The sequence below is a fragment of the Spea bombifrons genome, chromosome 7, assembly GCF_027358695.1.
Source record: "Spea bombifrons isolate aSpeBom1 chromosome 7, aSpeBom1.2.pri, whole genome shotgun sequence".
In the NCBI taxonomy this organism is placed as follows: domain Eukaryota; kingdom Metazoa; phylum Chordata; class Amphibia; order Anura; family Pelobatidae; genus Spea; species Spea bombifrons.
This window is the reverse complement of record NC_071093.1, coordinates 35,623,379-35,638,896: the sequence shown is the minus strand read 5'-3', so window position 1 is coordinate 35,638,896 and position 15,518 is coordinate 35,623,379. Positions and strand designations below refer to the sequence as shown.

At 35.1% G+C, this 15,518-nt stretch overlaps 1 protein-coding gene and 1 long non-coding RNA gene across 3 annotated transcripts in view; both read left to right on the top strand.

Annotated features, from left to right (window-relative positions):
- SHISA9 (shisa family member 9) overlaps window positions 1–15,518 on the top strand; it is a 107,965-nt gene that overhangs the window by 66,996 nt on the left and 25,451 nt on the right. The window lies entirely within an intron of this gene.
- On the top strand, window positions 8,662–9,236 carry LOC128501106 (uncharacterized). The gene is made up of 2 exons (XR_008355020.1): window positions 8,662–8,967; window positions 9,080–9,236. It is a non-coding gene; the product is annotated as an uncharacterized LOC128501106 (long non-coding RNA).

Below are 15,518 nucleotides of genomic sequence, written 5' to 3'. Positions count from 1 at the left end.
GAAAACCCTTCCACTTAAAATTAAGGGGTAGTAGAAGCATTATTAAACACTCATCTACAGATACCAGACAAGCCAGAAGGATTGTTTTTCCCTCAGTAATTGCATGGTGCTGCCACAACCACAAGGGATTCTGGGTAGGCGCATGCAAATAAGGTCAACAATATTGTCTGGTGTCTGGAGATGAGTGTTTAATAATGATATATATATATATATATATATATATATGTATTTATATATCCAACTGGATAATTTTAATTTAATAATTGGAATGTGAAACCTAAAAAAGTAGAACAATCCAACTGTTCATAAAAGCGACCGTGATTAACAGAACATTGTCAAATAAAGCAAACATGTCACTTTCTCGAGTGTAATGTTGAATATTATCTAACACCATGTTTTAGACATCTTGCTACCTAGAGGCTCTCTAATCTGATTTACAATTTTGATCCAAGCCTCAGGCAAGTAAAATATCCCTTAACTTAACAATATATACCCCTGTGGAAACAAAAACCTTTGTGTTGTACACAATATGTCTCCAAAGCAGATTATAAATCAGTGTACACATTTTACAAACCATTTTTTGTAACCTGAAACAAAACCAATTACACTCATACTAAATGGACAAATACGTTCTAATCATATTGTATGATGAAATACTGTACATTTTTATGCTACAATATGTAGCATAATTTTCATTTATGTTTCCTCTAAACATATTTTTAATCTAAGTATTACGGCAGCCATGACACGATAAAATACGACTTTTTAACCTGTCATGTCAAAATGTTGATTCTTATTAACCGGAATCCCTGTAGCTTGTAGTTCTAGTTTTGGTTATGACATCATGTCTACTTTTGTAGATATATTTATTGCGGAAGTACATCCAGTTCATTTTTAGACAGACAGATATATATGAGTTTTCACATGTTATTAATAAGACAGCAGCAGTAGTGGTATAAATAATACTGAAACATAAATTTAGTGTCATGCGGAAGAAACATTATAAAGTTCCCGAGTTGAATGCTAAATAACTTTAAACCAGTTTAGAAAATAATTTTAAATTGTAAGCTGTACGACTGTAAAATAACACACCTCCATATTAATTTATAATAAAGTAGTTTTTTTTAAAGTATATTCATATTAATGAATATAATGAATTATATAGTGAATTAATATAATGAATTAATTTTCCAGGTGCTTACAATGATTGCATACATTGACCTTTTTTATAAATAAATCAAACTTTAGAATTTCAATCTACATATAAATAAAACATCAATAAATACAGTGTATATAGCTAAACTATTTTGTATGAGGAATATGTCATCTTTATAATAGAGCTCTTTCCCTCCTTCAACCATTTTGGAAGCAGAATTTGTAATGGTCTAAGCTGCATGACATTTTGAACTTGTCTGATACCAATGTTGTCATCTGACTCACGTGTCTTATGAAGCAAAGAGAAGGAAATATAGACTATGACATAACAGATGAAGACAGATGGGAGAGCAATTCATCAATCTTCAGAAAGAGGACATACTTGACATGTTTTGTGAAAGAACAGAATTTGCAGGTTGTGTTGTTTTTTGGAGCATAAAAAATAGCAATATCCGGAACAAAATTATTGGATCTAATTTTGTCTTTCTATAATGTATTCTCCTGGTAGAACAATATAAGGACTGATGAGACATAGAGATGTGTGCTTATAATTAAAGTTTTTTAAAAAAATGTTTTTTTTAAATTTTATTTACAACCTATATTCTGTTATTGGTTAAAAACACTATTTAGAACGCTACCGAATAGGGCTGGTAAAGCACACATGATGCTGCACACTACACTTTTACCACTGTAATGGCAGGTAGGGTCTGGGCCTAACATATGACATCAGGCTTGCCTCTTTTTTTTTTCTCATGTATTACATCATGTGCAGGTTGCATTTTGGTCCTTCAGCATGTCACTTTGAAAGATAAATTGCCCAACACATTATAATGTTAGAAAGAACTGTGAAAGTATTTATAGGCCACTTAACAGCCTCCAAACATTTTATTCCATTTAACAAATCATCTTTACTCTGTGATCAGATTGGAAAGTCACCTCTAATTCTCTTCTGGTATAAATGAATGTACTTTGATGTCATCCACGTATTAACGCTAGTTATATTTGGCAAGCTTTTACATCTATAAAAGTACAAAAAATTGAAGATCACAGAATTTGAAATATTTATATTTTGAGGTTATAGCCTATTCTTACATTTTCTATAGAAAACAGTATATTTTATATAGTAAAATAGTATATTTTATTAATTTCAAATCTATATATTTACAGCACTAACAGATATGCCTATTGCTTTAACGTTTAATAGCAGGGCCAGACTGGGAAAGAAACATATAATTATTTAACATGACTTATAATAAAAATCTATTTCAGTCTAATTACTTTTTATAATAATTTTTCCATTGTTTTAACTGTTTTTGAAAAATACATTTTTCAAGTTATATAATGGATGAAGGAGAAAGAGTTTCTTGAAGAAACAGAGACGAGGCAATAACTACTGAAAATATAAATGTATTCCATCACCTGGAAGCATACAGGTGCATATCTGTCATCCTAAAACCAATGAGTTCATAAGGGAAATATTTTTCTTATATACTATTGTGGTATTAAAGTGCTTATTGGAAAAAAGTAGTCCCAGCTTAGAATTACAACAGAATTGTGTACAATAGAATTATTTGATGATGATATCTTTATAAGAATATTATTTGTATTGAGTATCTGAAATGATACTATTGCTATTTTTATCTCTTTTTTAGATTCTGAGACTCATAATTTTGTCAAATAAGATGTTATATCCTTTACATCGAAGGCCACACACAGAAATTGTCCAAGTTGTTAAGCACTGCTGTAAATAATAAACTGAAGATGCAAGGTCCATTTTGTTCCTGTGCCCCGGAACACACAGTTAATTAGTTATTTGAGATTAGTGTTCCCAAGTGGAATTTGTACATCTTAATTGCAAATATTTATTAAATGTAAGCTATTGTCTTATTATTCCTAGAGAAAAGTTTGCAAGTTAAGGAATGAGGAGTTATTTTGATACACCACTTTCACTATAAATGTATATACATTAAACACTGCCATAAAGGATACACCTTAGCAAGAGCTTTGTGATGGGTTGTGCAGGTGATGTGGCTTTCAAGATATCTGACAAATTAAGCTATACATTATACTTTGTCCTTATTGTAGAAGAGGCTATGGTTGGTCGATCCTTTAGAATATCGAGTCAGCATGTTTCAGGTTTGCCAAAGGTTATGAATGCAGTAGCCCAAGGGACTATCCTTGGTTCCATTCTTTTTTATTTAATAATCAATTATTTGGGACATTTAGCATAAAATTAGTAAGCGAATTATAAACGAATACCTTCTCACTAATCCGCTATGGAGGAGTACCTACTGCTACTTGTTGATCATAGACTAGTCCGCAATCTTGGCAACTTTTGCAAATGTAACTTTTGCAAGTTGTTATCCTATATTAAAAGGGGAATAAGTTCACAGGAAAATAATTTAATAATTATACATTGCCTTTTTATATATCATCGAAAAGACCACACCATGAATATGCAGAACAGGTTTGGGTACTAGTTCATAAAAAAGACGTTGTTCACTTCCCCTACAATTATTCTTACATTCAGGATATCTCCCACATTCCACATTTTGTAGTATTAGAATATTTGTTCATTAAGTCACATTACTCATATCATGATTTTATTTTATTAACCCCTTAATAACAAAGCCCGTACATGTACGGGCTCAAAATGCATTGTTTTCAATGGGTTTAGGGACCGCCCATTGTCCTTAAGGGGTTAAAAAATGTAGCGGGTTAAGTAAAAAAGTTTGATAGCTATCATTAAAATGTTTACGTATTCCACTTCTTTCACATTATTCAGCAAATATTCACATATTTCACTTCTATGTAAATTAAATCTGCCTCAACAACAAAGAATTACTGTATGAGTAGAATTCTGGATTTTTTTTTCTTTTGCTAGCGGCTACTTTTAATAATTATACTTAATGATAGAGCCGTATAAAATATATCAATAGATACAACTAATTGCATTAATTAAATCAAATACTTCTGGGTCTTCCTAACTTTCTTATCTTGTATTTAACGGTGTCAGCTCGTACAATTTTGTAATTGTAGACCATTTTTATTCAAATACATGTGTGTGCTGTTTAGGTTCTTTGATCATCTCCATTTGATATTTCTAGACAGAACTATCTTGGGGCGGCAGTAAATTAGCGCCATCACCTTATTTGACAGATGTTCAATTCTTTTCATTTATCGGTGGTGCATGTTGGACTTTTTAGCTGCTCTTTTATTTCAAACACCTAGTAATGTGTAAGAGCTTTGTTGAATATGTCATTAACTCGACGTAATTGCTGTAAAACATTTCTGAATTGTTCAAGATTGCTTTTGTTTCACCAATTAACCGCAATATACATGTTAAAATATCGGTATTGCTTAATTAATGAAATACATTTGAAGTAGTTAAAGTAGTTTATTGCATTGTATGCATAATGGATATGAGTTAGTATAAATCAAATTTCAACGTAATATAGCATAGTAATTAAAGAGTATGTAAATATAAAACCCAGTGTGTATACATTAATGCTGTTTAACCTTGTCTGAAAATAAAACATTATGTTTAACACTAGAACTGTTTTTTTAACCCCTTAAGGACAATGGGCGGTCCCCAAACCCAATGAAAACAATGCATTTTGAGCCCGTACATGTACGGGCTTTGTCATTAAGGGGTTAAAAAGCAAATAACAACAGAAATCTTACTTGTAATCTGATCATAATAATGTTATTATTTACCTTTAAGGTAAAAAAAATGTTACAGATAAAAAAAAATATACTAATATTGTATATTAGGTGATTAAGGAACTTTATACCTTTACACTCGTTACAAAGCGCTGATGTTTTCGGTTAATCACAACTCATGTTGATAACCAGTGATTTTATCAACAGGAAGCACGGTGTTGCAAGTGAATATTTAAACATGGTTAATGCACAGATATTATACAATCACTCAACATGGAGCGCCTGAAAGAGACGTGAAGTTGTTTCACTGCGTGACATAAGTGATCCTTTAAAAGACTTGAAATGAGAGAACGTAGCAAATATAAATGTCACACAATCCTAATTTTTTTTATGTTTGAACAAAGAGTGCTTTATGTTTGCAGGGAATTGTATGGATGGTTTACTTTGCTGTAGTTAAAGAGACAGCTCCTGAAACTATTTTGATGACATCACAGCAGCTGCAAAAGGGTATATTTAGATAGATGTAAACTAATCTCTCTCTCTCTTTGGGGTTGCGGGGCAGGCATAGCCCCTGACAAAATAAAAAAACAAACAAACACAAATACAGTAACTCAAGGGAAGAAAAAAGAAAAGGAAGAGGCACAGATAGAGATGCAGCAGTGAAGATGGAAAAGCTAAGCATGTGACACGTACAGAGAAAATCACGCTATCCGAGAGCTCAATGCACTGACATTACAACATTATCCAAATGGCATACAAAGGGATTTGAAACTAGCTCAAATGTGAGCCACTTAATAGCCTGTCCTACTGTGTATGCCTGCTTGACAACATTTCAAATCTTAGCTTATTACAGAGAAAAACACTTCATGCACATATCAGTCCGTTCATATCGACACAGCAGATGGATGGAAACCGACAATCCCATGCATTGATTTTTTTCTTGTTGAAGCCCATGGTGAATTGCGCTTCCCACTGTCCCACCAAGGTGTCCGAAGGTGAACAAGATGCAATAGTTGGCAGGGCCACAATGGAAACCAGGTCCCCAATATTCTTATTCTACTGCACTCCTCACAAGGGGGATTTGCAACCTCTAAATTCCCTCCCTGGATAAAATTGAAAGTGTGCTGGGTATTCTTGGACCCCCTGCAAGGTGGTGTTCTTACCCATCCAGGCAAATTACATGAATAACTGCTCCTGCACAATCATGCACTTGCAGACCAAATTAGGGGCTCCAAGGAACCCCTCAGGCTTCATGCATGGTATTCAATTGAGAAATTAAATTAAACATTTTTGTTGTTGTTCTGTTTGGGTTTTTTTTGGCTTTATTGACTTAATAAATGAAGCTTAGCGAGACAATATCTTACTAGGTCCAAGTGCACAAGGGTGACTCGCTGTTAAACCTGTGGTGAACTGTAAGAGCTGCCTAAGGGGAGAAATAGCATACACAGAGGTTGCCCTTGAGGCCAGGATAAGATTGATATAATTGATATAAGAATGAACTAAAACTTGAGAAGATCTTGAATGTGGCTCCCTTTAGACAGACTATTAAGTCACTGTCCATTCTTGTTGAGTTGGTCTCATATCTTTCTGTACACTATTGGCAATCCCATGAGGTTCACCACAAGTGTAAAGGTGAGTATAGATATGGATCTCTTTGCTCACATGCCAGGGGGCAATGAGGGAGGGGAGACGAATGCTTGTGGGTGGCTTCAGGCCGATATATTGATGGAAATTTTTTCTATATAATGAGAATATGATGTTCTATAGATCAGGTTGTTGTATTGCTGTCCTCAGTTGAGTTGGTCTTGTGCTTTGTACGCTATGTTATCAGGAAATGCACATACTGTATATTGTAGCTATATTGCCTGATCTTTTTTTATGTAATATAGAATACTTCACTCTAGATAAAGCACTTGGCACCAGTGTTCCTTTACAGAAATCATTAGCTACAGGTGCATTAGAAATATTCCCTTTCATTATAGGATACACAAATAGTGTGTTTCTGTTTCTGGGCATGATGGCAGTTCTAGTATAGAACAGGTGGAGGGCTACCTGTTGGCTAATATCTTCACCTGTTCACTTACACATCTTTTTTCAATCAACAATAATCAGATTATGGGATCAATAGTTGGCTTACTTAGAAACTAATAATACAAGGGGAAAAGAATGAATGAATAAACCCACTGCTAAATCAGTACGCATTACAAAGCCTTTGAGCCCTACGGAATCTTACCATAGTTGCATTAACACCCCTACATTACGTATCGACAATTTCCAGATTAGCCTGGAAAAGAAAATGTGAATACTCTCGTTTTCATTTGGCAAACTGCATTTAAACTATAATTTATTTTCAATGCATTATGTTTGGTAGACATATACAATTGAAAATGGTGCAAAGATTAACAATTATCTTTGGAAGGAGAATAATTTGCTCCTCTCCTCTTAATAAATTTAAATGTCATCTTTGCGGTGGTTATGAGTAATTGTTCATTGTTTAATAGAAAGCCAGTTTTAAATTAAAATAAATTACACTGAAGAATTGTTATACTAAGTGCATACACAATAACAAGTTAAATATCTAACTTTATTTGAAAGGGCACATTTTATATGTGTATTGTATTTAGTTTATCTGTATTTCAAAAGGAGTCACTGCGCAGCAAGCCAATGAATCACATAAAACAGTGAATATGTGATGTCTAATAAATAGTAAATAATACACGTGAACCTCCTCTGTCCCATCTTTTGCAAGGGGTCATTAAAACTCATAATTATGTTTTGCTTTGCATACTTTATAGGGAATGGTGGCCAACAGTGCCCCTTTGATCCCATGCTATGTGAATGGAGGGAATTAAATGCATTTTATTAGCATAAGTTTATAGAAGATCTGTGATATTGGGGGATCAGGTAAAATCCAATGTTCTCGGATGTTTGCCAGGAGGTTAGATCACTGTCCACCCCCTTGACACAAATGGATCAAAAATGCTCGATGTGATTTTAACGGCCCACTTTTGAGATTCTTCTCCACCTGCATCTATCTGGATACTTAAAGGTGTTTGGCGTTTATTTAATTCTTACTTTTATATTTCACTTAAACTCTCCCAACATACATTTCAACCACATGGGTGCTTAATGAGGGTTTTATGCCTACTAAAGGCTTTTTTATTATATTGCCTTTATAGGGAATGGGGGGTTCCATTGGAGAGTTATAGGTCTTTCTTGGATCATATTGTAAGTCCTTCAACCCCTCTCACCTTGGTGGGGATAAGGGTGAACTCACTGCCCAACTCAGAGATTAATGAGTCATGTGGACTCATTTTTTCACATGTACTTATTTATGTTTCTGTTTTTTATTTGGATTTTTATGAGTAGGGATGAGTAGGGATTGAGAAAATGTAACAATCATTTAGGGAAGTGCGTGTTGTAAGTCTCAGGAACTCACATCAAATTATAAACAGTGTTTTTTTTAATTAAGGAATGAACACGCAAGGTGCTTTGTGAATTCTAACATAAAAGTATTGAATAGACTCTTATATGTAAAGTCTCTTATTCCTAAAATGGATAATTATTGTTGCAAGTAAAATATGCAGAATAGTTGCATATGCCATGTAGAAACTGTTAGGATCCATAACATAAAGGATATTACAGTATGATGTACTTTATTCCAGCTTCTGCAGATGGCTAGACAAAATTACAAGATTAAAAGGGTTTATTTTTCCTACACTGAATGTGTCTGTATTGTAAATAGAACATTTGTTTCTAAATCGGAAATAAAAGGACACATTAATTGAACATATGCTCATGACATTCACTTGTTACAGAATAATGATTTACGTTATTTACGTTTAAATCTATTCGTTCAAATTCCATAGAAAGATTTTTCTTCTACTACTCTCTGCAGTTCTTTATTTATAGCACCGTAATAGCATGTTATCTCCAAGCCATTCTTAAATTGCCAATCTGCATGACATAGCTGTAACTAGTTTATACCCAATGGCCTTACTAAGATTCACAATTTTTCTGCATAGCAGTTGTTTACGATAAATGTTGATAACAAACCACATGTGCTGTTTAGCACTAAAATATTAACATTGCGTGATTACAGTTCAGAGGTACACAGAGATCATTTAGAAACTCTTCATGTATATTATAGTTTTTTTTAAAACCCCTTAATGACAAAGCCCGTACATGTACGGGTTCAAAATGCATTGTTTTCAATGGGTTTAGGAACCGCCCATTGTCCTTAAGGGGTTAAAATTGTGAGGCATTCACTTGACACATACAATAGATTGTTCATGCTGTGCCCGGTGGGGGCGGGTGGTTAACAATTGATGCTATGTGTGGGAGGGAGAGTTTGGGTTGGGACTGCCAAATAGTGGTGTGTGCAGTGGGTAAGGTGGGTTGGGATGCTATAAGAAAAAGACAGGGGGTGAAGAAAGTGAGACAGAAGCAAAAGCCAGAAAGGGTGTGAGGGGAGAAGTAAAGCGTGCAAAAGGAGAGAAGAGAGGCAAAATAAAGTGGGGGAGAGAAGAGATGGAGAGAGTGAGAGACTAAAAGAGATGGAGGAAGTGAAGGGAGAGATGGAGGGAGGGAGGGAGAGAAGAAAGAGTAATAGGGAAAAGAGAGGAAAATTGGGAGAGAGACAATATTAGAGGGGTGAGAGAAGAAAGACAAATGAGAAAAATAGAGGTGGGCACAGAGAGAGAGATGAGGGAGGACAAACTATTTACTGTTAGTAAAAGAAGCAACAAATCTAGTGGGGTTAGTATCCAAGTAGAATGAATTGGGTATTTGTGGATTGAAAGTATGTAGTTAAATGTGTGATTTGTTTTTTTCTTACATAGGAGTTATGTCTGATATATAGAGAAGTAGTGCAATATAATAAGTGCACACAATATACTAAATTCTTCTCATGCCATTAGGTCAGAATATGATTTTAATTAATAAATTCTACGCTGTCTTACTAGTGATGCCAAATATTACATCAGACAAAGCTAGCCCCAGGATTTATGTTATGTCATATTTGGTTTTAATAAATGGGTTATAAAGTAATGAGGATATTTAGTACCATAACTCAGCCATTAATGCCTGGCTTCTACTTAATATGTTTGCTAAAAACACACTTACTCTGATGATTTGAACGCATATTATATAGAAAAAAATTCAAAATACTGGTACTGTACTAATAAATAAGCTCATTAAAAATGTATACATGAAGACTAGTGCCCATAGGACGCTGTATTAACATAGATTTTATAATTTTACCATGGCAAAATATGTTTTTCCTATTTACAACAATTTTGGATACAAATTGTACTTGTTGCCATGACAATTACTGCATCTTATAATGACACCCACGTCTTGTCCTCGGTCCAGTTCTCCTAAGAAAGAAACTTGGGCACCATTTGGATCTCACATTTCTTAATTTGTGTGTTTAGAATCTGTGCTCTACTCTGGGGAGTTACCTTGTGAAGCTATATGTCTTAGCTGTTAGCCATTTTTATTTTGTGACCTTTTCTGGCATTTAATTTAACCCCCTTTTTCAATCTACATCCTTCACGACAGGGTGCACCAAAGCTGCCGGTATTATAATGTTAATAGGAACACATTTTTTCATAATTGATTCTTGAGAAATTTCAACCATATGGTAGTTTATTATGTAGCAAAATCACATTAACATTTAACGACCCGGTAATCTCTATTTTAGAAGAGAAATTAAAAGCCTTGCAAAAGAGGGATAAGCCATTTAATGGCATAGGTAGGCTTTAGAAGAATTAATATTGGGCTTTTGTGGCAGTTTTCCAGTTTTGATGACTAGTCATTTTGGTTCAATAATAATAGTGTCCTTCTCACTCTACTTTCTGCATACATCCACCATTTTGAAACCTATCGAAAGTAAAAAAAGAACCATTATGGTTTAAGAATTTCATGTTATCCTATTCTGTTGAGCAAATGGTTATCTTTTATTTTTTCCAACCTCATCCATTGTACCATAATTGTTGAAGGTTGTACAGAAAAGGTATTCCATGTAAGTAAATTAAACAGCTGTGTATTTTTTTCTGTTATGGAATCTGTGAAGCTTTGTCTACTTCCCAACTGTCCAGGTCTTCCAAGGATATTCCCAATTTTCTCATTGTTTTGGGTACAGACTTCCAATGCAGCTCCCATGTGGCCCCCTTGGGAGTCTAATGTAGCAAGGTGGCAAATTAGGTACAGTTGGTGGACCAGCCCTGCCCCTCTATACTTCTTACCACATCCACCATCACAGGTGTCCCCTTTTGGACACCTGAAGTTTCCAGGGGTATGCATTTGTATTATATGTAATTATGTGTTTAGTGATGATGCTATTCCTTTAGGTAGCTTTTGCTTGTAGTGCTTTCTTAATTTGAAGCTGCTGCACTTTTTTCCCTTTTTCACATGTTTGCCACTGTTATCCATTGTCTCAGTATAACAATACTTGATGTAATGATTCTAACACATAAAGAAATGTTAAGCTATCTTGGTTAAAATGTCTATTACTGAAAGAATATTTAGAGGAAATACATAGACCAAGGAAGCTCACCACTTATTATCATCAATATTTTTTGGTTTAGAAATGTTTAATTATGTTATTTGGGTTTTTAGTTGTAATTCAATAAAACTGTCATTGTGTTTTGACATTCTCTGAGCTTTTCCTATTGTGCCAGTCCACTTTGTGCCAGTCCAAACTTTGAATAATGGCCTAAAACACATGTAATGCTCAGGCCAAAAAATGGCAGCTACCATAGGAACAAGCATATCTTAGAGGCCCACAACAGCTGTCGCTTAGACACTTCATTGCTCTGTGCTTGTGGAATATCACAGCATTACGTGAAAAGGGGTAGGAAAGGAGGGATCTGCATTGCTACTGGGAGCAGGTACAACATGGCTGGGAGGGGGCACTAGGAGGACCCACTAGGGAAGGTTGATCATTAAAGACATCCCTATTTAAGGATTACACTAATTTTTGAGTCACATAATGAAATTCTACAAATACAGGGAAATAAACACATGCAGTAAATATAATATGTAAGTAACTAACTACATTTAACACAAATATTGCCATATTAGATTATGATAATGTTATTGCTATGAATGACCAGTAATGATAACGCAGCATTTTAACCTTGGTTGATTTAAATGAATTGGTGAGTAAGTAAATGAGTGAATGTATAAGTGCTTGGGAGCAGAAATGGCACAGGCAGGCTGTTCAGAGGGCAGAGATGGCACAGGCAGGGTATTTAGAGCTAGAGATGTCACATGCTGTTTAGGGGCAGATGTGGCACAGACAGGCTGTTTGGGAACACCAAAAATCTGTTTGGGGAGGAAGATAGCAGAGACAAGGTGCTTGGGGGCACTGACAACATGCCTTAGGGGTGGCACAGACAAGCTGTTTGGGGGTAAAAAGTAGCACAAACAAGGTATTTGGGGGCTCTAGGTGGCACTGTGGTGTTGACTAACTACATTTGTTATTTCTGCAGGTATGACTTGCTTCCATTGTAGCATTTCTCTTATCTCTCTTAAAGTGTTTATTAATAATGAAAGCTGCATTATCTTATCTGGGCTTCTGAAAAGAAACTCTGCATTACTCTGCCTGTCCTGAAACAAGGTCACCTTTAGTGTGCCTCGGGTCTGAATTTGAAGCAGAGAGGTTAGAGATACTGGTGTCAAGTGGGATATTAATCATAATGGGAAATTTGAAAAGGTGAACCAGTGGCAATGCAAAATATGTAAGCTATGTACATTCAGAACAAAGGTTGGTAACAGCTGTACCATTCCTCTAAAGGGAAGACGCATGGAATTAAAATATTTTTTCTTCTAAAAGAGCATATAATTCCATGCTATATACAATAATATAATTTAGCACATGAAGACTGCCATTGCTATCAGTCATGCATAGCAATGACTGATAGCAAAGGGATGACTTTCCCTGCTCAATCACCTCACTAAGCTGATTCTTCATGGCAGTTCTAATGTAGTCCCTTCCTTTATAGACTTTCATTTCACAAGTGTCCGGCTGGGTGATGAGCCTTTGTACTCTTTACTACCAGTGGTTCCTGTATGTAATATTTCTTTGGAATAACATACACTCTCTGACATTCTCTAACATCATATGTTCACACATGTACACTGTAATTCCAAACACTAACAGCCATACAGTCACTCTAACACCACACAATAACACACAATGCTCACACACCCTTACACCATACACTAACAGAAACACTCATGCTAACATCACATAGTAATACTCACACTCTACCAACATACACTAACCCACCCACCCTAACACCATATGCTTGCACACACCCACACTAACACCGTTTCTTCATACACATACGCTAACACCGTATGCTCACACACCCTAACATCATACTCATTCACACACACACATTCACCCCAACACTATACACTGGCACACACACTAACTCCATACAGTAATACACACACTTAAACACTAAATGCTCACACACAAGCTAACACCATACACTAATGCACATGTACACACATTTATGCTAACACCATACACTCAACCCTTCCCCTCTCTTTCTTGCCCTACCTCCCTCGCTCGTCCCATCTATAGAAATGCTTGTGCAGCTGGCACAGCTTGCTCACCTCTCACAATTCCCCCTCTCTCTCTCCTTTCCTCCCTCTTATATCGGTGCGTCCTGTCTTTAGTTCAGTCACGCTGCTATCATGAGTTCACATAATGCTCTTTACCCACTCTTTTACCACAGGCACTATGAAAATGAGTCAGGGTTACTGTTGGTAGAGTAGGGATATGTGAGCCTCTGCTGGGACATGAGGTGTTTACTTCATTGTGACTTAACTGGGTGTTCCTAGCTGCGCTCAGTCTAAAGGTAATAAATTATATTTTCTATAAAATTCTTTAATTGATTTTGCATTGTCTGATTGTAAAATCAGATTAACACATTAGGGTGAACTGAGAAATTAAAGCAATAGTCATATTGGGTACTATTGTCATTGGGCTGGGTTCAAAGCTGCAGATAAATCTATTAAACTTAATTGGATAGTATTCCTCAAGTAGATTGTAGTAGAAAATGGGATACAGCCATTGTGTGTATACCTGTAAATACAATATTTACCTGTAATATACATACCTTACATACATATATTTATACATGAGTTATGCCTTTTTAAATATAATCACATTCAATCAACACAATCAAATACAAGTACAATATGTTTAGCATCTATTTTTTTCTTTTGTTTGCTTAAAAATCTTTTCTTAAAGTTACTTGCAGATGCATTGATCTTCTCCTGCTGCCTTCTTTCTCTCTCCTACAGTATGGTCGCTGGCAGTGTCCATAACAAGCTGTCGGATCCTCACTGTTGGAAGTGAGAATCCAAACTGTGTATAGACACTACCGATGCCCATACTGTTGGAGAAAAGAAGATGACAGCGGGAACTGATCGTGGTATGGTAAGTAATTCTTAAGATAACAGTTGTTTAACCCTTGCTTTTCATGTAGGTAAGTTTTGCTTAATTGTTTTTTAAGGGTGGAAAAAGATTAATGTCACTTTAAATATTATCCCAAACCAGTCACTCATTATAAGTAAAATGCTGTGAAAAGTAATGGACGTTATCTTGCAATGTCATTTATTACTTTTAATTGCATGATCCCAAAGTGATTTGCTGAAAACTGGGCCTTTTTAGTCACATTGCTGAGTGTATTCAAATGAGGAATTTGGCATTAGTTAACATATCTGATTAATGCACCTCAAAATAGTGTGACTGCAAATTGCTGATGGCACATTTAATGAATGGTTATTCTGGAAGGATAAATAGAATCTGTTATTTTGTTCAATTGTACCAATTTTAAACATGCAAGTATTTCCTTTTATGCACTCCTAGAAATTTTTTGTTTTTTTCAAAAAATCCAGCTTTTCTGGAAAGCCCTTACGATGTATAAAATAAATTCACATACTAAAGCTGACACTCATTGCTTTTGTTCCAAGATCATGCACCATTATTGTTGCAGTAGTAGTAGCTCTAATAGTAAGAAGTAAAGGGTGAGATATATTAATAGGAGGTATAATAATAAATGTTTCTCAGTAAAAATAATATTAAAACTTAAAAAAATATATATTTAGCTTTACTTGTTCTTAATTATCCAGACACCCCTATTTTGATAAGAAACAGTGTTATGGCATTACTAAGTATAAAATAAATATGGCAAAAGATGTATTTGGCTCTTTGGGTCATAATGCCTTAAATATCCTCTTGAGATATGTACATTTAATGTCAAAACATATTAAATGGATCCAAAGGTTTAGCAGTGCAGCTGGTGCACCAGTAATACCGTTTTCAATTGTCAGAAATTATATGATTACTGAAAGCCAATATAAAACTAGTATCCCATCCAAGATCACGTCTGAAACCTTGTGACGCAGTGTGCTCAGATAAACCTGGCTCATATCAGTTACAATATCTTTCATTTTCTTCGCTTGAAACATCTCAGATCTTGTGCTGAAACAAAATATAGCATCGCTGCCTAAGTTCTAGATGTTCTCCCAAGATATTCAAGCTCCACCTCAAACAAATAATTATCAATAATCTTCGTGTTCCTTTCATGTCCGCCTGAAGACGAATGCACAAGTCTACTACCAAGTAAAGTTAGATTAGCCCACAAGTATCCTTATGTCAGTGAATGCACTTAGAG